Source organism: Macadamia integrifolia, chromosome 7, assembly GCF_013358625.1.
Source record: "Macadamia integrifolia cultivar HAES 741 chromosome 7, SCU_Mint_v3, whole genome shotgun sequence".
NCBI classification, from domain to species: domain Eukaryota; kingdom Viridiplantae; phylum Streptophyta; class Magnoliopsida; order Proteales; family Proteaceae; genus Macadamia; species Macadamia integrifolia.
In genome coordinates this window covers 13,363,142-13,391,037 of record NC_056563.1, presented here as the reverse complement: position 1 = coordinate 13,391,037, position 27,896 = coordinate 13,363,142, and the positions used below count along the sequence as shown (strand labels likewise).

At 37.3% G+C, this 27,896-nt stretch overlaps 1 long non-coding RNA gene across 1 annotated transcript; it reads left to right on the top strand.

Moving 5' to 3' along the window:
- The first annotated feature begins 1,353 nt into the window (after positions 1-1,353).
- On the top strand, positions 1,354-27,670 carry LOC122083990. Its single transcript, XR_006141787.1, has 3 exons — positions 1,354-1,396; positions 9,429-9,515; positions 27,660-27,670. It is a non-coding gene; the product is annotated as an uncharacterized LOC122083990 (long non-coding RNA).
- Positions 27,671-27,896: the final 226 nt, after the last annotated feature.

Below are 27,896 nucleotides of genomic sequence, written 5' to 3'. Positions count from 1 at the left end.
AGCAACATCTATAGCCAGTTGCTCAATAGTATGGGATGGAGAAATAGTATTTGATATTAAGACTCCAAACTTATCCACCTCTTTTGGAAGGTAGCCAGCAATGGAGTTTGCCTCCTTGTAGTTGTGGTTATCTTCTAGTTGATTGTCTCCAAATATGGACTGAGATGGATTCATCACTGAAGAGCAAACCATGGGATCTTCTTTTGTTGCGCTAAGGCCATCAGTGCCAATGAATCATATTCTATCCAATTCTATCCATAAGGAGTTTATTGCCATATATTTTTCCCGCATAAGAACCTCCAAAAGGCCTTCAAACTCTACTTCTAAGACCCATTTCAAACCTAGGTAAACTCTAAAAGAACACAAAATTCTTCCCATCTGATCATGTAGGACACCTCCTGCCCCTGTCTCCCTGGATTCCCTAGAGAGCTGCCATCGAAGTTGAGCTTGACCTAGCTTATCTGCAGCTTGCACCAAAAAACCTCCAAAATCGATTGATAGGTAGCATTTTCAATGTTCAACGCCAATTTTCTACAACACATCAAATCAAACATCGATCTTACCTCACCTTTTTTTTATTAAGATTGCTCCCCATATTTCCCCCTTAACCCTTTGGATCACATATCATGGCACTTTGTGTCGTCCATCATACCGATCGTTAGTTCTCTTCCTCCATATGTGTACCGCAATGGTGACCAACCCCATTGCCCAAGCCTCTTTAATACTAACATATTTTGACTTTGTCTTCCACTAGAGTAGAAACTCCTCTATAGTATCGTCTCTTCCAAGCAACATTAAGGGGGTGTTTGGTTCGGTAAATCTTTGGGATGACATTCTTTAGAATGATAATTCTTAATTTTAGGAGTTGTTTGGTTCCACTAGAATGACCCTCATATCCGAGCACCCTACTTCCCATGAATGACCATTTTACACAAGATGTGCTTCAAATCTGAGTTCACCTAAACTCAGATCTGATCAACGTTTTTTCGACCTAGTATAAAAGGAAAAATGGAAAAGACGTTCTGAAGCAACGTCTCAACCCGTAACCCCTCAAACGGCGACATACTTGCTCCGCGATCTCTCCAGTCCCGACCTGCGACCTGCATCCTGCGACTTGCGAGGAATCTTACTGAGAGTCCGCCATTGGCGACCTGTGACTTGCGAGGAATCTCACTGACCTCTCAAGTCCCGACCTGCGAGGAATCTCACCGACTTGCGAGGAATCTCATTGTTGGTGACCTGCGACTTGCGACTTGCGACTTGCGACTTGCGACTTGCGACTTGCGACTTGCGAGGGATCTCACCGACTTGCGAGGAATCTCACCGATCTCTCAAGTCCCGACCTGCGACCTGCGACTTGCGAGGAATCTCACTGAGAGTCCGCCGTTGGCGACTGGTAAGCCCTCTCTCTCTCTCTCTCTCTCTCTCTCTCTCTCTCTCTAGATTTCATGGAGTTTTAGGTTTAGGTTTTTAAAATCAAAACCTCTCTATTTCGATTCCATGGAGTTGTAGGGCTAGGTCTCTATTTCGATTTCATGGAGTTGTAGGGCTAGGTTTTAAAACCAGAAGTTCTATTATTTCATTAGTGGTGTCTCAGGACACTGTAAGAGAGGACAGAAGGTGATCATCAAGGTTATGTCACCCAACGATGATGACGATGAGTCTTCCCAATCCTCTGGAGGAGCTTCTATCCATGCCATCTCCACTTCTGGGCTTTCTGCACTTCTTCTCTTATCATTCACTGGGTTCTATCTTCTTTAGTTTCCCCGTTACAGTCTAGAGAGTCTGGGTTTAGGTGTATCAGTAAAAACTTATTTTTAATTGGTTTATGTTAGAATTTATTTATGATGATTTAAAATGGTTTAACTTGGGTTGGGTCTGTGAAGGCATTGAATGCTGAAATATGGTTTAGTTTTTAGAAATTATGGAATTAATTAGTTCTTTTTTATATTTTATAGCTCTATTTGTGTTCTCGATCCAGAATCTATTCTGATAATACATATCAAACATAATCTTAATTACTACAATTGCCAAATCAATTTCATCAGAAAGCTTTGGACATTTATTTTGATCACTTTGTTTCTTCATTGGGAAATAATAGAATTTCTTATACAAGCAAATGAGGCCTTCATTGTCTATTCATAGCTGTCATGATTCTAATTTTAATTATTGGACAAAGTTTTCTGTTCCTCACACTTGTGCTTGAACCAAAAAAGCTTGCTTATAAAATAAAGTATAGAAGCTCACCCGTTATACTTGAAACAAGGTTGTATGCTTTCATTGTAATCTCAGTGTTTTGGCCATCTAGAACACTCGTGTTAAGAGATCATTCAAATTTAAAAATTAATTCAGCAAATTCCTAAACCTCTCCTCCTCCTCTCTCCCTCTCTATGTTTGTCTTGCATTTTGGACTTTGTTCATGAGGATCAGTTAGTCAGGTCTGCTATCAGTTTTCATGAGGATCGGTTAATCAAGTCTACTATTAGTTTGTGAATTGCAAGTTACTACAAATTTTGTGCATATTATCTATCTTATTTTTAGTTTGAGATATTTGTTGACACATTACTTGTGGCATTTGAATGCCTCATCTTTCTTACAATATGTAGCACCCCAATAAAATAATAAATAGATACATCTAACAGTATTTGATATGGTAATTGGTAGAGCATTATTGTGGATAGAAATTAGTTTAGGGTATATCATGGAATAAAAATTTCAGGTTACATTTTGATTTGGCAGATTCAAAGAATGGTTTTGCAGAGATTTTTTTTTTTAGGTTCCTTGATCAATTTTGTCTTGATTGGTTGTTATGGTGAAGTAATGGAAGTTGTAGTTGTTGGTGGTAATGGACTTAGAGGGAATGCTTGTAGGAGTATAAGACAAAGGAAAATGGGTTTCTGTGTCTAAAACTTTCTACTGGAAATGAAGAGGAAGAGATTACTATTACCTGTGGATTACTTGTGAAAAGCCCCTTGTGAGACCAAGTTGTTGCCTGCCAATGGAAAGTTCTCTTGATCTTGATGACCTTATTATTGTTGATCCTCATTATGCTTCAGTTTTTAAGATACATCATCTATTATATTCAGAAGCATTTCATTTGAATTATTTTGTTTGAAAGCCTAAAATTTTTAATTCGTTCTTTCTTTCTTTTAATAGTTTTGATTTCTCCTTTTTGAATACATATAAATGCATTACTAGTTTTCTGAAGTGCTTGTTTAATTCTAAATTGTAGATTTACGTAAAAAACGGATAGTGATGATGAATATGATATGTATTATCAGAGGTGCAAGAAAGTAATAACATTTGCGGCTACTGCAGTTGTTATAGCAGTGGAACAGTATAAGAAACTGTTTCTATGTAAACAACCTTATCGTAATGAGACTCAACGTGGCTCCGTTGAGACACAATGAATCATTGGACATACTGACAAGACATGTCGAAACATGATAAGAATGAGTCGAAAGGCATTCTTTAACCTATGTCAGGTGATACATGCCAAGGGTCTTTTGTATGATACAAATAACGTTCAAGTGGAGGAACAAGTGGTTATTTTTTTATATGCAATCGGTCACAATGTTAAGAACCGCGTCCTCTTACATTTGTTTGGGCATTCAGGTGAAACTATCAGCCGGTATTTTAATCTTGTTTTGGGAGCAGTTCTCAAACTGGACCCGGTATTGTTGAAGCCTCCAAGTACCATAACACATAAGTGAATAGAAGGTAACCATAGGAGCTTTTACCTTTACTTCAAGGATTGCATTGGAGCCATAGATGGATCACATATCCCTGCATGGGTACCAATTGCTCAACATCGAACATTTCGTGATAGGAAGGGAAATATATCGCAAAATATCCTAGCAGTTTGTGATTTTGATATGAAGTTCACATATATACTTTCTGGTTGGGAAGGATCAGCATCTGATTCACGAATATTAGATGATGCCATTCACAGAGAAGGTGAGGCAAAACTAGCAGTTCCTAGAGGTAAATTCTATCTTGTAGATGCAGGGTTTGCAAACCAGAAGGGGTTCTTAAGACCCTATCGTAACATTCGATATCACTTGAAAGAGTGGAGAAATTCGAATGTTTCACCTGCCGACAAGAAAGAATTGTTCAACTTGCATCATTCAAGATTACGTAACATAATTGAGCGAGCTTTCGGACTATTGAAGTCAAGATTCAAGATTTTGAAAAGCCAACCAGAGTATCCTTTCAAGACTCAGGTTAGGATTGTACAAGCTTGTGTTATGATACACAACCATATCCTTACCCAAAATAGTATTCAAGAAGAAGAGGAATGGATTGAACAGGAGAATGCAGTTACAGGTGAGAATACTAATGAAGAAGCAGAAGACAATGATGAAAATAGTGATGAGGATTCTGACATTGATGATGAAGATGATAACTTTGATCAAGATCAATTCCGAGAGGAGATGGCTGATTATATGTGGAATGATTGGATGGCAGGAGATGATTCAGATGAAGAAATGCATGATTCTTCATATGAATCACAAGAAGATACAAACTGAATCCATTTATCTTTTGTTCTAACTACTTGAACTAGACTTGGTTTCGTTTTAAGATTTTGTAATTTGAACTACATGAACATTGTTTGTGTGTCTTGGCTTGTAATAACTTTTTTCAGTTCATGGTTTGACTATTAATATGCGTTCTTTGGAATATTATGCTTTTTTTGGATGGTTACAGTTATTTCCATGCTTTTTTTTTTGGGCTGAATATTTGATATCAAGATTCATTATAGCAAAGATAGCCGCAGTTGAGGGTACTAACTCAAAAATTGCTACATGGCCTTTTGAGATATCTCACTACTTTTTGGAGCGTCTTCTAAACCAACAACAAAGAGGAAGGAATGGAGATAACGGGTTGAAAAAAGAATAATTTCAAGTAGTCTCAACTGAATTATATGATAGATTTCATATGACATATGACTGGGGACAGTGCCACAATCACTACAGGATATGGAAAGCAAGGCTGAAGTCGTTTGTTGACTTGCAAAAAAATAGTGGAATGGGTTGGAATGACCATGAGAAGCGGTTTGATGCACCACAACACATGTGGAATGAATTCAAGGTTAATTAAATGTTTGATGCATTATTTCTAGATTGTTAGAAAGGTATACTAAAGGTAACATTAATAGTTTACTATTCTAACAATCCAAGAGTTAATTATATTTTTTTTTTTAGAAAAAAGAGCAAAGATTTTGGAAAGAGCATAGAGTGCTTCCTATTCACCTACAACTTATTGAATGGCTACGTAATGAAATTGCCACCGGGGCTGAATCTTCAAACCCATCTGATGCTGTCAATGAGGACTAGCCTTACAATCCAGTGCCAATTGATGAAGAAATTAGCTTGGACAATTATGATGCTATTGATGATAATGTTGGTGAAAGTGCCCATTATACTCCCAATGCAAGTAGTAGTCGTTCCCATGGTAGGCCTAGTTCTGGGGTAACAAGTAAAGAGAAGAAGAAGAAAGGAGGTGCAGAGAAGGTTAATAGTCCTTTGAAGGTGATAGCCAATGCAATTGTGGAGATGGCCAAGCAAGACCCCCGGAGGGAATTTGCAAAAAACTTATGTATTGAGATTAATGCACTTCCAGGAGTTGAGTTTGATAAAAAATTGCGTGCTAAACAATTCTTCATGCAACATAAGGAATTGGCTCCCATCTTCTTGAATGCCAATGAGGCAGATAAGCCTAAGGTGTTTGAACACTACATGAAGAATATCGAAGATGGTGGCAAAGATTGAGGAGGTGTCGCTTTATTTATTTATGATTAGTGTGTTGTTTCAAAACATGAGTAGATATTAACTAGACAATTTATGACCAACATTTGAAATACTTATTTTGGTGATGTAATATTGACTCGATTTTTGAACTCTCTCATTTAAACTGGTCAGCTGGTGATTGGTAAGCTTCTGTAAGAAGGTATTATGAGTTTTATTGGAAAGTAACATAGTTGGATGTCTGTTTATCTAGAATACTCATGGAAATATATGGTAAATTAGTTTTTGCCTTGGTGTGTGATCCTTCATGGGTCATCTGATTCTGAAGAGCAAAGCTGCAACAGTAAATTTAGGAGCATATTAACAATTTTTGTATGCAGGGTTTTGCTGTTGATCTTATGCTGAGTATTTCTTTCTTAGACTTGGCACATAATGCTTTGAATTCCATTGGCTTCTTGAAAGGAAATCTTTGGTAGGATAAACTTTCAGGGTGTTAATAATTAAATGGTTCACAGATGGGGCATTACTTTCAGGTTATGTGGATATGGCACATAATGCTTTGAATTCCATTGGCCTCTTTCTTTTTTATGGTGGATATGGCAGAATTCCTTTCTTAACTGTTAGATTCAGATCAAGCATTTTTTTTTTATGGTGGATATGGTTAATTAATATCTATGGATTAGGGCCATTAAATAAAACTTTTTCCAGGGATATTTTCTTGGCAACCCTGTAACAGATCCAGTTCTTGATATGCTCAGCCAATCGATGTGTCTTATATCAGTTGAACTTTATGGAGGGCTTTTTGCTCAGTTGTATATCTATCATTGATGTGCAGTTCATGTTTCAAGTAATGGTACTTGGCTGGTGTTTAGAGGTCAGCAATATGCATGCCTTCTCTTCCTTCTTGTTTTTGTTTTATTTGCACTTGTATCATCTTCTTGGCGTTTCACTTGTATTATCTATTCTTCTTCTTCTTATTCTTGTGTTCACCTTATTGTCATTTGTATAGAGGGAGAATTTGCACCCAAAACTTGTAGGAACTGTGCTTGCATGCTCTATACTTCTGTGGGGAAATAGGTGACTAACTATGTAATATATACTTTTTTTGTTATATTCTTTTAATGTGATTGACCCCTGCTAATGGATCTTTCCTGAGGTTTCATGACCTGCATTATTTTCAAGTTAGTTCCTATTTCCTGGATACCAAATGTGATACAAATGCAATGGAAATGTGCAATGGAAAGAGAATTTTTGTGATGTAAAGAAGTGGAAATGCTAATCTTGTATATAGAACTCCTTTCTAGAATCTGATGTAACCTAATCGAAAGCAATTTCATAACGCGTAAGAAGCTGACTCCAATGGAAATGTGCAATGGAAAGCAATTTTTGTGATGAATTTTTGCATCTTGATCTGTTTGATTCTCCAACATTCTCTATTTTGAAAATATCCAGATTCATTTTGAAAATTTTTTACTCTTTAATATTGGGGAGGGGCCTTTTGGTTGAGCATGTGACTCTGTGAATTGTGATAAATGGCCGTTGCAGACATACACTTGTATTATCTCATTATTTTTCCTGCCCTTTTTTCCAAGCCTATGATTCATATTCTGTTTGGGTTATTATGTTTAGATTTGATTGCCTGCCTTCTATATTCCTCTTGTTGATAAATCCATGTTAATATGCTGTGGTAACTTTTCTTTTGCTTGGATGGCTTTTTTAGTGAAGATTGTACTTTCTGTTTCTTAGTTTTATGTTTAATATTCTCTTTTTTCATATTTATCTAACACTAACATTTCTTGATTGGATTAATAATATTGGTGAAGTGAAATGTGTTTCTCATGGGTTCGGTAGGATTTAATCTTTGGAATGACTTGTGACTTGGATTTGTGAAAAAATTGCTTAGGGTGACAATGTTCCTGCTCCCTTCATGACTTTTGAAGCCACTGGTTTCCCTCCAGAGATACTCAGAGAGGTACATTTTAGTATTTTACTCCTGTAATCAAATGTTCTAAATTTTCAGGTTGGTCAGCCAATCTATATGGTTGACAACTTACATTTGTTTATTTATTTATTTTTTATTTTTTCTTATTGCACTTTTCCTTTTTTCACTCAACATTTATTGATGTTTAAACTCATCTATTTTCCGTTGTCGCAAGTGCGATATCTGCTCCAGTATTGGATTCTGACTTTACAAAAGCTTTAGACCTCAATGTGATTTTCAACAGGGAAAGGAGTCTTTGTTTTAGATTTTGATGGATGAAGAAGCAAAGGTTTTCTGAGCAGATATTATATGAAATCTATTTGATCCTGTTGCTGCTGTTCATATATTGCAAAATCCAGCTTCATAATAGTGATAGTGAGCTCAAAGTTGAGTCAACCTGGACTCTGTTCTAGTCAGGATCCTTCTGGACAAAGACAGCTGATAGATTGACATCACAGGTGGGAATCTTCATTTTCCTTTATGATCTTGCCCATGAAAGAATTCAAACTGTACACAGAACATCTTGAATAATCATGTTAGATACTACCCATGTTGGTGTTCCTTGAAATTCATATCTAACATTACTTTGATTGCATATTTAAAAAAAAAATGAAACATTTGTGTTTTTTGTTTTTTCCTAAACAAGGTTTTATTTGCATCCTTTTCTCTATCTGAGGGCTAACTGTTCCTAATTTTCTATATAGGATGGGCGTTGTCTTGGATTGACTAGCTCCAGTGAACCGCAATCTCTAACCTTACAGAACTCTGTAACTAGAAAGGCAGGTGGAAGAAAGGAAGTGGAGAAAGAAATGCAGGTATCAATCTTTCAAACTAGGTAATGACTTACACCCCCTTGCATTGATTACCACAATTCATTTTGGAGATTTCAAGTAGTGCAGGGAGGACTAGATTTGCAAGTAATTAAGGCTGTTTTTTAATGCCGCAACCACACCCCCTTAAAATTTGTGCTTTTTTAAAGGGGGCGGTGAGGGACGGAGAGAGTACCACTTTGCCTGAGTACACTCATCAATCCATTGAGCAGACTTTTATTGGGCCCTTTGGATCAATGTCTGAGCTTCTTCCCCCCCAGACTCGGGAAGGGGTGGGGTTGGGGCTTGGATCCTGGGTAAGCTCTGTTCAATATTAGTTTCTGTCATCTGGTCTTTAGCAGCACAATGCATTTTGTTGCATTCAACCTTTTGAACAAGGTTGGCAGAACTACCCGGTTTTCTTTTGAACCTAGTTTAGAGTTGATTTTTAATCAGGTTCTTCCTTGTCAACCGGATCAATTTGTAGCTTCAAATGGGTCTTTAATCTGATTATGTCCATCTGTTTGTTATTGTCTTCCCAACGCTGTTTCTCTTTATTTTGATTCGGATTTTAGCCTCTCTTTTCAGGGGAACTAGACTAGATTTATCTATATAACATTGAGTACAATGACAAGTACATACACGTAAGACCAAAGAGATAAAGTGAGATTAACTGAGGTATCACAGACTTAGTATTTGCGACCTCAGGATCAGCACAAAAATTAGCAGAAGTCAGCCTCTTTGTTATACTCTCTATAGACATGTTTTCACCTTCATTAATCAAAATTTCATCAGTCTGAATTTTAGTTTTGGATTTTAGAATTTGTATAGACTTTATTTTTCTGTTGGAGAAGCCCTCTTAATATGATTATGTGCCATTTTGTACTGTAGAGCCGAAAATTACAACACTACTGCTGTTGAGTTCCTGAGGCGGCTTCCGGGCGTGACGGACTCCAACTACAGGTCTCTGATGGATGGGTGTAATAGCTTAGTTGAACTTGCACTACTTCCTGTTGGGAAACTAGCTGAACTTATGGGTGGTCAGAGAGCAGCTCAGACCCTGCAGGACTTCATTGATGCAAAGTATCCAACCCTATTCTGAAACTAAATTAGTTTCTTTATAAATTGTAATTGTTGAACATTGATCCTGCAATTTGATTACAGTGTATTGCAATAAAGTTCTCCTTTACCTGATCTTTAAATTGTTGGGCGCTTTGGACAAGCAGTGGTGCAACACCACTTAGTTTTTGTTTTCTAAAGGGAGAAAGAACCCTTTGCATCTTGTGTAGGCAATATTAGGGGGTGGGGCCAACGGGAGGGTGTGTGGGAGCATCTTCAGTATGGTATTTTCACGCTAACCTTTTTGGGATAGGTGACACTAGATTGGTTGAGTTCTTTCTTCCCTTTTCTTTTTTTTAAATAAGGTCAGGGCTAGGGATTCAGGTCTTCTCACATGAAATATTTTGTTTATTATTTATAAGAAAGAAAAAAGCGATAAAAATTTTCATGAGAAGCAGTTCAGAGGACCTTTTTCCCTTCATAATAATAACACTAATTAAGATAAGGGTAATTTACAACACCACTCCTTGGAGTGTAGAACAAGTGATAATATTGGTTGACTGGGTTTGAAAGGTGGTTTAGGGCATTGAGGCTTCTGCGAATCTTCCGTGCCCAAACGGTGGGGACGAATCGAAGAAGACAAGAGGGAGAAAGAGGGTCGGAAATGAGAGTGCAGATGAAAGCAACACAAAATAGAAATAAAGAAATTGAGAGAGAAAATGCAAAGGTTTGACTCTATAGCCCATAGTCTTCATCGAGAGAGAGAGAGAGAGAGAGACGTAAAACAGTGACAAAAGGGAAGGTGTGGAGTCACAACCACCCAATCATCCAGTCCAAGTCTCCACCAAACAAAAATCTTTCAAAATCTCATATTTTATTAATATGAAATAAATAAATAACAAATTTTAAACATCTGATTGGCTAATTCTCTCAATGTTAGATTTTTTTCCCCTCAGAGTTTGGGCACTATTTTAAAAATGAGAAATGAATTGGTTTCCGTTTTGATTGAATACTAAGGCTATGTTTGGTTGCAAGAGAAATTTAAAGGGAAGGAAAGTCAAATTTTCATACTTAAGAAGAAAACTTTTTTCCTCCTAAATACATAATTTGAGCCATACTGTGTAGGCAATATTAGGGGGTGGGGCCAATGGGAGGGTGCGTGGGAGCATCTTCAGTATGGTATTTTCACTCTAACCTTTTTGGCATAGGTTACACCAGATTGGTTGGGTTCTTTCTTCCCTTTTTTTTTTTTTTTTTTAAATAAGGTCAGGGCTAGGTCTTCTCACATGAAATATTTTGTTTATTATTTATAAGAAAGAAAAAAGCGATAAAAATTTTCATGGGAAGCAGTTCAGAGGACCTTTTTCCCTTCATAATAATAACACTAATTAAGATAAGGGTAATTTACAACACCACTCCTTGGAGTGTAGAACGAGTGATAATATTGGTTGACTGGGTTTGAAAGGTGGTTTAGGGCATTGAGGCTTCTCCGAATCTTCCGTGCCCAAACGGTGGGGACGAATCGAAGAACACAAGAGGGAGAAAGAGGGTCGGAAACGAGAGTGCAGATGAAAGCAACACAAAATAGAAGTAAAGAAATTGAGAGAGAAAATGTGAAGGTTTGACTCTATAGCCCATAGTCTTCATCGAGAGAGAGAGAGAGAGAGAGAGAGAGAGAGAGAGAGAGAGACGTAAAACAGTGACGAAAGGGAAGGTGTGGAGTCACCACCACCCAATCATCCAGTCTAAGTCTCCACCAAACAAAAATCTTTCAAAATCTCCTATTTTATTAATATGAAATAAATAAATAACAAATTTTAAACATCTGATTGGCTGATTCTCTCAATGTTAGATTTTTTCCCCTCAGATTTTGGGCACTATTTTAAAAATGAGAAATGAATTGGTTCCCATTTTGATTGAATACTAAGGCTATGTTTGGTTGCAAGAGAAATTTAAAGGGAAGGAAAGTCAAATTTTCAAACTTAAGAAGAAAACTTTTTTCCTCCTGAATACATAATTTGAGCCATACTGCAAATTATGTTTCAATGCAAAATTGTGGGGTGATTTTTTTTTTTTAATGGAAAAACCATATATTTTTTAAGATAAATTACTTTTAAATTATTTAAAAATATAAATTTTAGAAATAAATAAAAAATAATAAAAAAATGTTATAGTTTTTCACTTCACCACTCTTATGTTTAACTAAACAATTTAATAGGAAGAATCACTACACATGATTAGGGTAACCAAACAGTTTTACAGTAAGAATCACTACACAGATTTAGGATAACCAAACAGTTTTACAGTAAGAATCACTATACAGATTTAGAGTAACCAAACAGTTTTCAGACAAGAAACATGTACCAGACTCAGGGCAACCAAACGATTTTTCAACAAGAAACACGATTCAGAAGAATGTCCATAAAAAAATTAACATCCATATCCAATACATACACCATTTGATTTACTGAACCAAACACCCCCTAAGGAAATCACAAATGTTCCTCTATATCTCTTTCAAAAGGGGGCAATGAAGGATTGTGTGATCCACAGACTCCATGGTCGCACCATACATGTCATATCTAGAAATAAATGGCACCCCTCTCGTCATCACGGCATCATCAGTTGGCAGCTTACAATGAGCAAGGACGATCCAAAATTAGACAGTTGCGGCTGCATCGTCTTACACTATATTAGCAATTCCCAAGAAACTTTTGGACATCACTTCCTATTCTCCTCCCACGCAAAGTTGGTTTTGAAGTTTCCTTAAAGCGTAAGACTCCATATACACTGGTCTTTACAACTATAGGACGGGAGAGTGATGGATTCATCTGACCAAAAAATTCTTGAAGCATTCTCGATTGGACTTGAGGCACTCTTCACTTAAAGTTTCCTGTAAACCTGTAGACCTTACAATTAAAATGAGAAAAGAGACTCATCCAAATCAGCTAGCTCTTCTAGTATTAGAGCTTAACCACTTATCTTTCCAAAAATTGATTTTGCATCCATTACCAACGACCCATTTTTCTTTAGAGGGAACAAAGTTCCACATTCTATGAATATCAGGCTATATTGAAGAGGCTTTGTAACCCATCTTGAATGAGTCGTTCCCTCTTAAAATTACTCTCAGAATCTACTACATGTAGAGTCTTCATGCTTGATTTTTCACCCATCTTGCAAAGTATAGCCTTATTAACATCCTTAAGTTTGCATAGCCCTAAATTGCCCTCATATTTTGATTTGCAGTACTGGTCCCATCCCACAATTATAGTCTTGGGAGTATCCGGCCACATCCCCTGTTTAAATAAAATTCCTTATCCACTTCTCCATAGTGAAGAGGCGAGGGCTACCAATAAACAGCGTAAATCAACTCCACTTTACATGCCATAAATAAGATTTTTCCATCCAACAAGTCGACCCTTTACTTTTTCCATAATCACAAGAAGTGCTTCCTTCTTGACTTTTCCCTTAAGGCAATAGACATAATTACTACAATTTACGCTCACAGTTCAAGAAATATTGGTTATCCATCTCAATGCTCGCTTATCATTCCAACTCCAAATCCATGTGTTAAACAGTTATTGCATGCCAGAAATACCAACACAAGGAAGCTAAAGGTCACATTTTTTAAAGCACAATCAATTGAGAGGTTTATCCATCACATGTGACCCAACCGTCGTAAGTGAAAAATCCATTTTGAATGGTGGCTGTGATTTACAACGAATCACATTCTCATTTCAACTGGTAAAGATAAAACATAATGGATTTCTTTCAGGAAAACGAGAACTACAATTGTCTTGTCCTAAACCTCATTGCTAGTCTACTAAAGACTTCATATTACCGGTATGTAGTTTTACTGTGGACCCCAACCCGCATCTACAAATTTCTTCCTCATGTACCAGGAACACTGAAATCCTTTCTCTATTCAATAAGTAGGGCAAACCAAAGTTCATGAAAGTTCCCGATATGTAAAAGAGAGATTCTCTTGTCATTGCAAGATAACCTCAACATGATTTGTTCTATTGGTAAATAGAGTTGCAAGTAATCAAGATACATTCAGTATTAATCTTATACCAACAGTTTGAGATCATGCTTTATAACTCAAATCAATCATGCCTAATAACTCAAATCAGATTCTAATTTTCAGACCTTAAGATTGTTAGAAATAAGGTACCCGATGTTGAGAATCACAAGACTGATATTGTTGAGATACATTCTTTAGTTCAAACAAGATTCGTACATGGCCTCGTGATATGTATAAGTACATGGTTTGGGTACGTGAACTTCACTAGGCACTAACTCCAACTCATTTGGCCAACCCGAATTTAGAGTCACCCTTGCCACTATGCTCCATAAAGTACCCACCATGGCTCGCTCGGGTTCAGGTCTTCCGACACCAAACTAAACCAACCGGATAATTAAACCGGGTTTAGAAAGTAATATCACACCTAATCTTGCCGCTGAGTTCGTCAAGAAATCTACAATAGAGTTTGCCTCACGGAAGTAGTGAGAAATTTTCCAATTAGTGGACTCCAAATAAGGCTGCAGCCCTTTCCATCTTTGGAAGACGAACCAAGGGACTAATCCTCTTGAGAGAAGGGTCACCACTGCCCCTAAATCAACTTCATTCCAAAGTTTCCGATTATCACTTGCTCTAGCATATTCTATGCCCGAGATCACTGCGAAAAATTCTGCCTCAAAGTTGGATTTAATCCCGATTGCTTCCCTAAAATTTGAAATTACATTCACTTCATTATTTTTGAAGATCCCTCCTATACCAGCCTTGCCTAGGTTGCCTAAGGAGCAACTAGCAGTGTTCAACTTGGTCCAACCTAGATGAGGAGGGCACCAAAACACTTCCAAATGCTCTCTTCTTTTATGAAAGATTCTTAGAATGCCTAGACGCCTGGCACACATCAGATCAGATATGTAGAGGATTTTTTCAGATTAAACTAAGGAAAGCAATCTGATTTTTCTTTGAAATATGGCGAAGTAATGCTGACTTTGGAGATGAGCCCCATCATGCCGTCTAGAATTTCTTTCCATCCATAGGAAATAGGGGATCAGGATGACCCCACAATTCCAGACATCTTTAAATGTTAACATCTTAGCTTTCCTCTTCCACCATTGAAAAAGCTCTTCAATCCCATTGAAAGATGGCTAATGCAGACCAAAGAGATCATAGAAATTCTGCCATAAAAAAGAGGCATAGCTACATGATAAGAAAAGGTGGATAGTTGATTCTTCAGCAGAACCATAGAGATCACACCTTGAGGACATCTGCATACCATGTTTACGACCTTCATCATCTGTTGCTAATCTCTTGTGAGTAAAACGCCATCCAAAGGTTGCCTAACAAGGTTGGATTTTTTATTTCTAGACTAAGGAGAACCAGGCCACCTTGGGATTTTTCTTCCTTATTTCCTCCCATGCTAAGAAAATAAAGAAAGTCCCTAATGGAGAAAGTGTTTAGTTGCATACATCTTCTGAGCCAGAAACATGAATCTGAGAAGCCTTGGTGAATGATTTATTAAGATAAGAGGAAGTAACTAGAGGGAAGCACCACCTGTGATCAAGGATGAAATTAGCCACCTTTAAATTAGTTCCTTTGAACATGTTCAAGTCTAGACTAGATCCATCAGCCAGAGATTTTTCTTCCAGCCACCTATCAAGCCAGAAATTAATACTCGTCCCATCTCCAACTGACCACCTTTCAAAATCAGATACAAACTGCCCAACCTTCTTTAACCAAGAAAGATTGAGGAAGACTTGTCACCAAGTTTCAGAGAGCCATCAGCATTAAAAAAGTTGCTCATGATGGAATCTTCATGCTTTATTTTCTAGCCAAGCTTGCATAAGCAAGCTTTATTAACATCTCGCATTCTTCTAATTCCCAGACCACCCTCTTGCTTGGGTTTGCAAATGGACTCTCACTTGACAATAATCTTCTACTACTTCTCTACATCTGCAGACCAAATAAAATTCCTCATCCATCTCTCAGTAGTCTTGATGGAAGATTGAGGCCACTAATAAACTGCAAAGTTATGGATGGGAATGCTGGAGATAACTGATCTGACTAATTCCACCCGACCTACCAGAAAGAGAAGCTTTCCTTTCCAACCAGCTAACTTGGACTTGATTCTATCCATCAAGGGCAGAAGATGATTCTTTGTGACTCTGCCTTTAAATATCTCAACTCCCAAGTGTTTAATTGGAAGCCTTGAGATTGGGATACCTAAGGTATCAGAGATGTATTGTTTTCTATGAGTAGCCACTTTGCCAAAGAACAACGTGCTTTTATCCAGGTTAATTTGCTGCCCAGAAAAATCCTGATTCCTGAATAGAAACCTTTGAAGATTTCTAACATATGAAGCAGAGGCATTCATAAATACAAAAATATCATCAGCAAACAAGAGGTGGGAGGGAATAATGGTTCCTCTGGGACCAGGCTAAGCCTTCATTTTTTCTGAAATAGATAAATGTCTGAGACCTCTACAGAGGACCTCTTCAGCCAGAATAAAAATGATAGGAGAGATCGGGTCTCCCTGACGAAGGCCATGACCTACTCCGAAGAACCCAACAGGACCACCATTTACTAGAATTGAAATTCTAAAAGATAAGAGGATTTCATGAATCTAAGAGATCCAATGATCTGAGAAGCCAAACTTTCATATGGTAGCAAAGAGGAAGTCCCAAGAAAGAGAATCGAAGGCTTTTTGAACATCGAGTTTGATGCCCATCCCCCCTCCTCTCATAGTGGTGTGAATTAAGTTAGCCAACTTAGAAGCAAGACTAATATTGGAAGAAATAACTTTCCCCTGCTGAAAGGTACCTTGTTCCTCAGAGATGAGGCGTGGAAGAAGGAGAGAAACTCTGGAAGCTACAATTTTTGATAGGACTTTGTAGAAAAAATTCCCCATACAAATAGGCCGAAGATTTTTAAGGGAGTGGGCCCCTAAAGCTTTGGTCGAAAATTTTTAAATGGAAGAATAATTCTAGGACTTGACCAAATCTTGTGAAGAATGCTTCCTTAAACTGACTTAAAGAAAGGACAATCAAAAAACAAGTGGTCAAGGCTTTGAAAGGAATTCCAACATAGGCAACAATTAGGGAAAGAAACATTTCTATGCATAAGAAAGTCTTGAGTGGGAAGACAATTGGTCATAGCTCTCCAGATTGAGAATGAATGCCTTAGAGTAGCAAAGGAGTGCCAAACAATTTTGTACCATGGGACAACTGGGGCAATAGAACGAACCAAATTCCAAGCAGAGATTGAGGTAAAGCAACAAGAGGAATTAGCCATCCACTGGATTATATCGCCACTACACTTAGGTCTCAACTTAATACTTGGTCATTTATTCCACAGCTTAATCAAAGCATTTGAAGTACCAGGACTAGGGTCCCAGATGCCATCTCGAAGAATGGAAGACACCTTAGCCAACCTATCTATTCCCATATCATATCTAATTCTATCACCATATTTAACAGTTAGAACCCCATCAGGGTGCCAATTATTAAGCCAAAGGTAACTCATAGAACCATCAACAATGGAAGATTTTATGTGATCAGAGATAAGGTAGTGGTATTTCAGTATTTTCTTCCATGACATCCGTAGAGTATGTGGTAGTCCAAATAGACTCACTTTTAAAGTATCTTGAATAAACCCAATCTACCCAAATGTTCTTCTTGTTTGAAGCCACTTTCCAGATAAGTTTAACAATACCAGCAATATTGGCGTCTTTAACTCTACGTAGACCTAAACTTCTCTCCTTCTTGAGAAGACAAACCTTGGCCCAACTCAAAGGATGAAGAAAGTTGGTGCTATCCTTACCCTTCCAAAGAAAATATAACATAAGGGACGCAATCCTAGAAGAGATAGCAATAGGGAGCCCAAAAATCCCAGACCAGTAGATATAAAAGCTTCGCATGACAAATTTAATAAGCTCCAAACCACCCGCAAAAGAGAGAATCCTGCTCTTCTAGAGTTAGAGTCTCTTATGGAGCCTATCAAGAATGGGAGTGCAATGATGAGTAGAAAGCAATGAAGCAATTAAAGGCAAACCCAGATATTTAACAGGAAACCCATGCTCACCAGGAGGTCTCAAGTTTGAACCTCCTGGCTGTTATCTACTTCCCTCCCTACCTATAAAAAAAAAACTGACCTTCGGGGAACCCTAAGATGCTACTTAATTGAGCCTTAAAAGACTCCAAAACACCCCTCCAAAGAAAGAGAGAGATTTTTGAGGATTAATATGGAGACCAAACATTGCAGAGAAGAGCAAAGGGCTTCAAAGATGCTGGTCATTGATTGAAGGTTTGCCTTTGCAAAAATCATAAGGTCATCAGAAAAGGAGAGATGGGTAATCTTTAAAGCATTACACTTCAAGATGGGTTAAATGGAATCGTCCTCAGTTTTAGATGCAAGGACTTCTGAGAGACCTTCCATCGCAATGGAGAAAAGCAAGGAAGAGATGGGACAACCCTGATGAATACCAACTTTAAAGTTGAAGAAGCCATGAGGGGACCCATTGACAAGAATAAAGAAGCGAGGGGAAGAGATGCAACAACGAATCCAATTAATGAAATTAGGAGGAAATTCCATTCTCTCAAGGATCTAATAAATATAGCCCCATCTGATTGAATCAAAGGCCTTATGAATGTCCAACTTAAGGAGAACAGAAGGATGATGACTTTTTCTATCAACTCCTCTAATAATTTCATGACAAAGAAGGATATTGTTTGCAATGTTCCTTCCAGAGATAAAAGCTGTCTGATTATAGCTCACAAGATCATCAATAACTACCTTAAGCCTATTAGCAATGATTTTTTAAATAAACTTGTAAAGGAGGTTAGCAAGAGAGATGGGACGAAAGGAGGAATCATGATCGGCCCCCTCAATCTTGGAATAAGGAAAAGGAAAGTCTGGTTGATACAACTAATCTTCTGAGGATTGAAAAATAACCTATGCATATCTTTGACAAGATCCTCCCTAATAATGTCCCAAGTAGCAAGGAAGAAACCAAAATTGAAACTATCAGGACCTGGAGCTTTCTCAGACCTTTGGGAATTGATGGCCAAAAGAATTTCATCATCAAAAGGGATTGTGGAAAGCACTCTTCTGCAGTCTGTAGTGACCTTGGAGAATTGTAGATTCTTCGGAATTGGAGCAAGGGGAGGGAGAAATGATTGGTTGAACAAACTAGATAAATGACTGATATATGTCGATATAATCTCATCTGGGTTGGACGAAAGATCACCCTCAGAATTTCTCAACTGATAAACCTTAATCTATATCGATTCCTCTAAGAATTGACCTATATCGTGATTAATGGTTTAACCAAACTGTAAAATATAACTTGACTTTCTAAACGATGATAACCCTGACCTAACTAATTATGGTAATCCTGACTCTTCTTTAGTGGTACTTGACCATAAGCTTGACCGTGAACATTAGAATGATTATATTTATTTGATTTTGGGATAAAGAAACCTGAAAGGTAGTGTGGCCCATGTGCCCAGACACAAGGGATAGCGAAATGATTGCCCCCTTATGAAATTGGAAATCCCACCCCTATTAATGCTTCTGCAAGTGCTCCCATTGAACCCCACACTGATGCAGAGGCAATGCTGCCTTTTAGAAAATCCTCTCCCATTTTTTTTTTTTTAAATCAAGTCTAGAAGGTTTATAAATCTTGTGTATATGACTAGGCGTGTTGGCCAAGTCATCCACTTGAAATCTAGCCACAACTTGGACTAAATTAATCACAATCTTTTATACATGCAGAAGAACCTTGGGGTTGACCATGGGATGGCCAAGTTCGATGTCAACCACGCATATAGTAGAAATCCTTGAAAGCTTGTTTGAGAAAATATTAATTTGTAAAAGTCATCGTTGTGATTAATCTGAGTATCCGAAGGCCATTGTTATGGGGAATGTATTTTATTTTTATATCTATCCTATATTAGATGTTTTATTGTTTGGTGCTTCATTTGCTTATATGTCTATAGAGGCGTTTGCAATTGTGAGTTTTTTATTATTATTATTATTATTATTATTATTATTATTATTATTATTATTATTATTATTATTATTATTATTATTATTATTATTATTTATGGAAAAGAAAAAATTACTATTTCAATATAAGGAGAGTACATATATGTACATATTAGGTGGGGGAGGTGGTGGAATGTTTTATCACAAAAAATAACAGCTAAATATTTGACAAAAAGCACCACGTCGTTACTAGGCCTGAGCTGGAACAAAATGGAGAGGAGAGCAAAATAAACATCTAAGAAAATGGATATTGCACTCAAAGGCCACAAAATGGTGCTTAGTTCTAATTTGTAATTGTGAGCTGAAAAACTCAAACATCACTTTGTGAAAATGTGAGGGGCTAATCCACCAAGAAATTAGTGAGTCGAAGTTGTGATCCTGGAAAATAGCTCCATGAAGGGATTTGAGTATTATCCTGTAAAAACACTTTGGTTGGGTATGAAGCCATGGAAAAAAAAATGTGTAACGTTTTATTGGAACCAGTTTTTTTTGTGGAAGTTTTATTGGAACCATTAGACCAATAAAGTTTGTGAAATCCTTGGTAATGGACATAGGTCAACAGGACCGAAGCACTTTAAAATATTGTGTCTTCTTTGTGGTTTGTGTTGTTATCAGACTCTTTTCTTTTTTCAGTGTTGAATGAAAAGAGTACGAAAAAGTAAGCAATATCACCAAATCCAATTCACCTTCAAGAAGAAGAAGATGAAGAAAGAAAGAAAGAAAGAAAGAAAGAAAGAAAGAAGAAATAATGAGTGTACAGAATTTCTTCTTAGAAGATGCGCTATCTAGACTACGGTTCAGGTTTGGATTGTGTTTTTCCATTTGTTATTTTTCTCTTCTTGCACCTTTTCTTCTTCTCCTGCTAATGGCAATGTTGAAGGTGGGAGGGGAGGTTAAGTTCAAGGTTGGTTATGTGTTATTGGTAAATCCAAACTGCAAATCTATTTTTTTATATTTTTAATACAAATGATCATTAGAGAAAAAAAAAGAAGAAAGAAAGAAAGAAAAAGAAGGTATCATTCTCGAAAGGCCAAAAAAGTAAAATTACAACTTTTTCCACAACTTGGTTACAAGCTTACAACAAGATCTTCTCTTCGTGTAATATAATTAGTATACTTTTCTATTCTTCCCAACTTATTTGTTCCTCTCATTCTTTTTTTAATGCAAATACGGTCTTTAGAAATTTTTCATAGTCTTGAGTCAAGTCTGAACTTGAACAAAAGAATTTAATTTTGCACTTTTATTGTTTTTTCTACTAAATTTTAGCCTCTATTTGATTGCAAAGGAAATTAAAGAGAAAGACGATGAAAATTTTCAATCCTCAAAAAGAAAACTTTTGTAATCATAACATGATTGTATGAATTGTTTACCTTTTTTTACCATATTTAGTAATGATACTTTTAAAATTTTTTTTTTTTTTTGATAAATTTATTTTATTTTTCATATTAAAGAGATTTGGATACAGAGTAAATTGAAATTTAATCTTGATGGAATAACTACAAAAATTTCTCTTCTAGGTTTGTTTGAAAATTTCACCTCTACCCTTTACTTTCCCTCACAAACGGAACGAATCCGAAGGAAAGTAGGCTTGTCCACAACCCAACCCTAAATGAGACTTCGCATGGTCCAATCTATTAACTCCAAGCCCACTCCAGTCATATGGGCCGGATATACAGAACCATCCTATATCTAAATCTAAACTGGGGCTAGGCTGGAGAGTTTTGAGTGGGCTGGGCTGCCAATTGCCACACCCCAAGTTTTACAGGTTGTAAATGTGGTCAAACAAGGCAACACCATGATTAAAGATCTTTGAATTTTGGAAAAGGGTAGGTGTCATCCTTTCCCAGACAGTCAAAAAAGAAGTGGTGGTGGGTCCGTGTGGATGACGAATCAACGGTCCACAATTGAAGTAGTCACCATCTAGTTGTTTCAATTGGCTAAAATCATCAACGAGGAAGCGTGGAATCTAAACAGTTAAACATGAGTATGTGGCCGCTACTTCATGCTTCCTCAGTGTACATCTAAAAAAAAAAAAAACAGTGCATTGAATAGAAGCAAAACTCAGCTGAGACCTGACTGTTTGATGCCTGGCCTCTTTTAGGGTTTGATCCGATTGTTTTCAGGGAATAGTTTTTTCTGATATTTTGTAAAAAGAAAAAAAATAAACTTCCGTCTCTTTTTTTTTTTCTTTTTTTTTTTAAAGAGAGAGTTTTCTATAAGATAATGTCACCTCTGTGTTAACACGAAGACTAATGAGAGTACATGTGGAAGCATCTATAGGTTACTGACAGGATTTCCAGCTTTCATGGGTGGCAGAGAGGTCATTCTACCCCACCTCCTCAGTGTTTGGGTGCAGAGGCCACGCTAACTTTCAGGCTTCTTTTTTTTTTTTTTTTTTTTTTTTTTTAAATACCCTGATTATTCATTAAATGACATTTTTCACTATTTTTTTCACTTCAAATTTTAAGTCACCTCTTAAATTTGTATTGAGATGACCTAATTAGGTATTGCTTGACTTAATTAGGTATTGCATAATTATTGATATATCCATCTAATGTTTATATATAATTTTAACGTGAAAAAAATTTTGGGGAGCATGGCCCCTATGCCCAAACATATGGGGCGAAATGACCGATTTGTCCCTCGTGAAATGGAAAATGACATCTCAATGGATGCATCCTTGTGCGTTTCATTGACCATCTAGCACGCGTATGATCCACACTCCCCCAAAGGAAAAAACTTCCGCTTAATTTTAATTTCCACATAAACATCCTAAATCATATGATACATATTCTCTAAGATTTCTTAAGAAATTAATGCACTAATTGGAGCTTCAATTAATAACTCTATTATGTGCTTCGAGTAAATTAATACGTAGATAGAAGATGTACTATAACATTGGAAAGTCTGTGTTACATTATTTTCATTCCTTATTAGTTTTGGGATGCCCATGTACGTGTTAGATTGAATTATAAACATTAGAAAGATAATACAACATTAAGAATTATGTAATATGCAGTAAGCCCGTTTTAATATTTATTTATGAGGTAAAATTAAGGCTCCATTTGGTTGCAATGAAAATTTAAAGGGAAGGGAAGTGAAATTTTCATACTTTAGAAAGAAATGTTTATAATTATTACCCCATGTGATTGTATAAACAACTTTATTTTTTTTTCCATATTTATGAATGATATATTTTAGATGTAACTTTTATTTTATATATTATATCAAAGGGTTTTGGATGCGAACTAAAGTGAAATTTTATAACCAAATATAGAATAATTTGAAATTAATGGTGAAGTCACATGGGTAATCATTACATATATTTCTTTTTTAAGTATGAAAATTTCACTTTACTTCGCTTTAATTCCCCTTACAACCAAACATAGCCTAAAAGAAAAGTGAAAACAATGAAAATGCCATTGAAGGGTAATCTATGTATTTTAAAAAGTTGTGGGAGAAGGAGAGGCGAAATTTTTTCATAGGGGAGGGGGATTCAGGATAAAAAAGGTATTCCATTGAGAAGTTTTGGTAAATATATTTTAAGTTTAGGGGGATAGACAAATTCAATTTATTAAATTGTCATTTGAGCTTAAACTTATCACTCAACTAAATATAGACATATTTCAAGTTGCTCACTATGTCTTAAAAAGTCTTTTATTTTGGAAAAATATATATTTTAAGAAGGTTGTTGTTAATGCATTAATCACCAACATTATCCGTACTAGTTTGGCATAAGAATATAAGTAAACAATAAATGTGCGAATTAAATAGGGGCATAATGGAATCTAACAAAACCTCTTGGTTTATAAAAGGAGTTGACATTTTGGGCGTGAGAACAATAAAGTACCTCAGATAAGACTATCGTTGCAGAATGGAGGGAATATTAAGCACTCTATGGCTTTCAAGTTATATTTTTTGGTAAATATAACTTTTAAATTATATAATGGTTTTATGCATCAAGAGATAGACATCTAAGAAAAGCATTCTTTCTTTATAGGGCAAGAGAACACTACTCGCTTGTGCAGATGCTGCACCAATCTATAGACGAATGGGAGGCCGCAAGGATGCATCTATAGTACATAGGGTGGGGGGGGCAACGGAATCTTTTTCTGCCCACTTATGTCTAGGCGTAGTAGATACACATAAGGGGGTAGCTTTCTTTTTTCATTACTCAAATTATAGCGAGAAACTCAATGAATCCTCCTATAAGGTTTTTGCTTCTTTTTTTTTTTCACTAAATGGTCATTTGTATTAAATTAGATAAATGAAAAAAGAATAAGACAACAAAAATTGGAAAAATCCAGAATAGACAGACTACACACCCACACTAGCCCCAACCCCACCGCAACATAATAAAACTACCAACAACCCCAGAAACACCTAATACATTCTGAAGCAAGGTCTACTATTAGCATCATAAAAAAGACTATCCAAAATCGGAGTAGGCCACTCCAACGGTATGTCACAAGTCTCCTATTTCGCCGCAAAATTTGCTAAATAATTAGCTACCTGGTTTGCTTCCAGGTAGCAATGAGAGATTTTCCATGTGATTGAATCTAAGAAAACCTGAATTACGATCCACATCTGCCTCACAAACCATGGAACCATACCCTTCTGAACCATAAAAACAACAACTGATGAATCACTCTTTACCCATAAGTTCGAGCACTACATACTTATCACATACTCCAACCCCAGGACCAGAGCACGGAACTCAGCTGCAAAGTTAGTAGAGATCCCAAGGAAGGACCGAAAGTTGCATATAATCCTCGCATTGTGGTCTCTTATCACTCCACTTGCACTTGCCTTACTTGGGTTACCCAACGAACACCCATCAATATTAAGATTCCTCCACCCAACCTCAGGACACCAATGCGCTTCTAGAAATCGCCTGGGCTTCACCACTGGGACTGACAAACCCAGCTTACAAGCATAAAATAAATTCATCACTGTTTTCACTTGACCCTTAAGACCAGCCTCCAGAACCTCCCCTTTAATGGCTGAGGAAAAAATGTTTATTAGACATATCCACCCCATTAAACCTTCTTGAATTCCTATCCCACCAAACAAAATAAGGGATCAAAATAAATCCCGCTCTCCAAGCATCCTTAAGACCAAAAAATACGAGATTTTTATCTCCACTATTTGCAATAATCTTCGACCTTCTGAAGCTGAACCTACCAAATCACTCCAAAACATTCAACAAAGGAATTCCATAGAGTTTTTGTAAACTCACAGTGAAAGAAAAGATGAATTATAGACTCCTCCTCCCTCCTACATAACTCACATCTGGAACCAAGAGAAATCCTTTTGCTCTTCACTTTATCATCGCATGCTAATTTACCATTCAACATCTTCTAACCAAAAATTGAATGACGAGGCTGAAGGTAAGGACCCCAAACAATCTTAAACCAACTCACAACCTGATTCTGATTGCGTAAACCTTCCCAAGTCGATTTGGCAATGAACAAACCAAGGGGAGATAGCTTCCAACAGCATAAATTCTCCTGCCATAAAGCAATTGGAATCTCTTTTATTTTCTCAAAAATACCTTTCAAGAAAACCGATGACGTATTTGGCAAATTCCATTGCCCTTCTTCAATAAGGTCAGCCACTACCATCTCACATCCCTGAAACGTAGACCGAGGGAGAGGGGAGATCTCCCCTAATGGGTCAAACCCCAGCCACCTATCACGCCAGAATTGGATTTTGCAACCATTCCCTACCACCTACCTTTCATTTGAAGATACAAAATCCCACATTTTCCTTATGCACTTCCAAATAAAAGAAGATTTATAACAAGTTTTCAATTAACCATCCTTGTTAATAAACCTCGCACTCAAAAAGGAACTCAAAACTGAGTTGTCATGCTTCAATTGCCATACAAACTTGCTAAAACAAGCACAATTCACGTCCCTCAATCTATGAATACCTAGGCTGCCTTCTGACTCAGGCTTGCAGACTTCCTCCCACTTAACACAAATTCTTTTAAAGGATTCCACTTCCCTTGTCCATATATAATTTCGAATCCATCTCTCTAGCATTCTAACAACAGAATCCGGCCACTAATAGATAGAGAAATTATAGATACACATTCCAGCTATAACTAGACAAACCAACTCAACCCGACCAGCCATAGAAAGCAATTTTGCCCTGTATCCCTACAACCGCCCCTTGATTTTATCCATCGAATGGAGCATCATATCCTTACCAACCCAGCCTTTAAAGATCTCAACCCCTAGGTACCTTGTTGGGAGGGAGCAAGCAGCGATTCCCAAAGTTTCTTATATGAATCTTTTCTTGTGAGAGGCCACTTTACCAAAAAATATTTTGCTCTTTTCCAAATTAATTTTTGCCCCGAAAATTCCTGAAACTTAAGGAAAAATCTATTTAAATTCCTAACATACTTGGCAGAGGCATTCATAAAAATGAAAATATCATCCGCGAAGAGCAGCTGGCTATGAACCACAACACCTCTTGGGCCAGGAAGAGCTTTCAGCTGACCCTCGCTAAGCAATAGCTTTAAACCCCTACACAAAACCTCTTCATCCATAATAAAAAGCATGGGAGAGATGAGGTCTTCCTATCTCAATCCTCTTTCTACCCCCAAAGAAACCCACCGGGCCACCTTTTAAAAGAATTGAGATTTTTGAAGTAACCAAAATCTGATGAAGCAATCCCATTCACTTATTAGAGAAACCAAACTTCCTTAGCACTGCAAATAGAAGATCTCATGACAGAGAGTCATAGGCTTTCTGCACATCCACTTTTATGCCCATCCCCCCACCCCTCACAGCAACAGATAATAGTTTGGCCAACTCTAAAGCCAAACCAATGTTGGATGAGATCCCCTTCCCCTTCTGAAACGCCCCTTGATCCTCTGAGACCAACCGAGGCAATAACATAGCCAATCACTCTGCCATCACTTTCGAGATCACCTTACAGAAGAACTTCGCCATGCAAATGGGACGAAACTTCTCCAAAGTGATCGCACCTTCTACTGTAGGAATTAAGGTAGTAAAGCTGTTGTTAACACCCCTAGGAATCTTTCCTGAGTAGAAAAAAGATCTGACAGACTTAGAGAAATCCCCACCCACAATATCCCATCACTTTTTGAAGAAACCACCCAAGAACCCATCCAGACATGAAGAACTGTCAGGATCCAACCCCTAGACCACCTGTTTAATCTCCTAACAATAGATGGAAACGCCTCCAAGGCCACTCGGTCATCACTCTTGATCTCCTCTGGGATAATGTCCGACAGCTCCCAAAGGAGCTGCTTGGGGAGTAGACTTATGGAACCTTTCATAGAAATTTGAAACATACTCTGACAATTGGTAATGCTTCGAGACAACTACTCCATCTTCTCATTTAAGAGATCGGATTTGGTTTCCAACATGACAAACTTTTACCGACTAGTGAAAGAACTTGGAGTTCCAATCCCCCAATTTAGCCCACTTTATTCTTGTGTTCTCTTTCCAAAGCTTTTCATGACCCTCCACTGCTTTCACCCAATGGGTTTTAGCATCCACCTCCTTCGCAAACAGCTCATCATTTAACCCTTATTGCTCAATCAGCTCCTGCACCCCATCAAGCTCAGCTTTGGCAGCTTGAAGCTCCATATCAATATTTGGGAAATTTTCCTTAGACCATTGTCTAAGAAATTTTTTTAATCTCTTAAGATTTTGAGACAAAGCAAAAATGGGACAACACCTAACCTCCTCCACGCAAACATTCTAAACCACTTTAAAAAAGTTAATATATTCCATCCAAAATCTCTGAAACTGAAAAGGAACATTTGATGGTCTAGGTATCGCCTTTGAGCTGACCTGCAGAAGAGTATGATCAGAAGCCGATCGAAGGAGCACACGTTGACCACAATCCACAAAGAGCTCCAACCATCTCTCATTATAGAAGCTTCTGTCAAAAACAACCGCTAAATTCCCCCTTCTTCGGTTATTAGACCAAGTGAACTTCTTCCCCCGTGAACGAGCCAATATAAGGTCACCAGCATCTACCATAGCCTGGAAGTCCACAGCAGAGCCAATATTGAAGCCACCGGACCCCTCTTCTCATGAGATTGTAAGGTAGAGTTGAAATCACCTACCACAACCCATAGAAGAAATAACCACTAAATCAGACCAAAGCTGTTTGCAATTTGCTCTAAAATAATTCGCATGAATAAAAGACGTCAACACCTTTTGACCATTCCAATCCAAGACCATGGAGATGAGCTGATC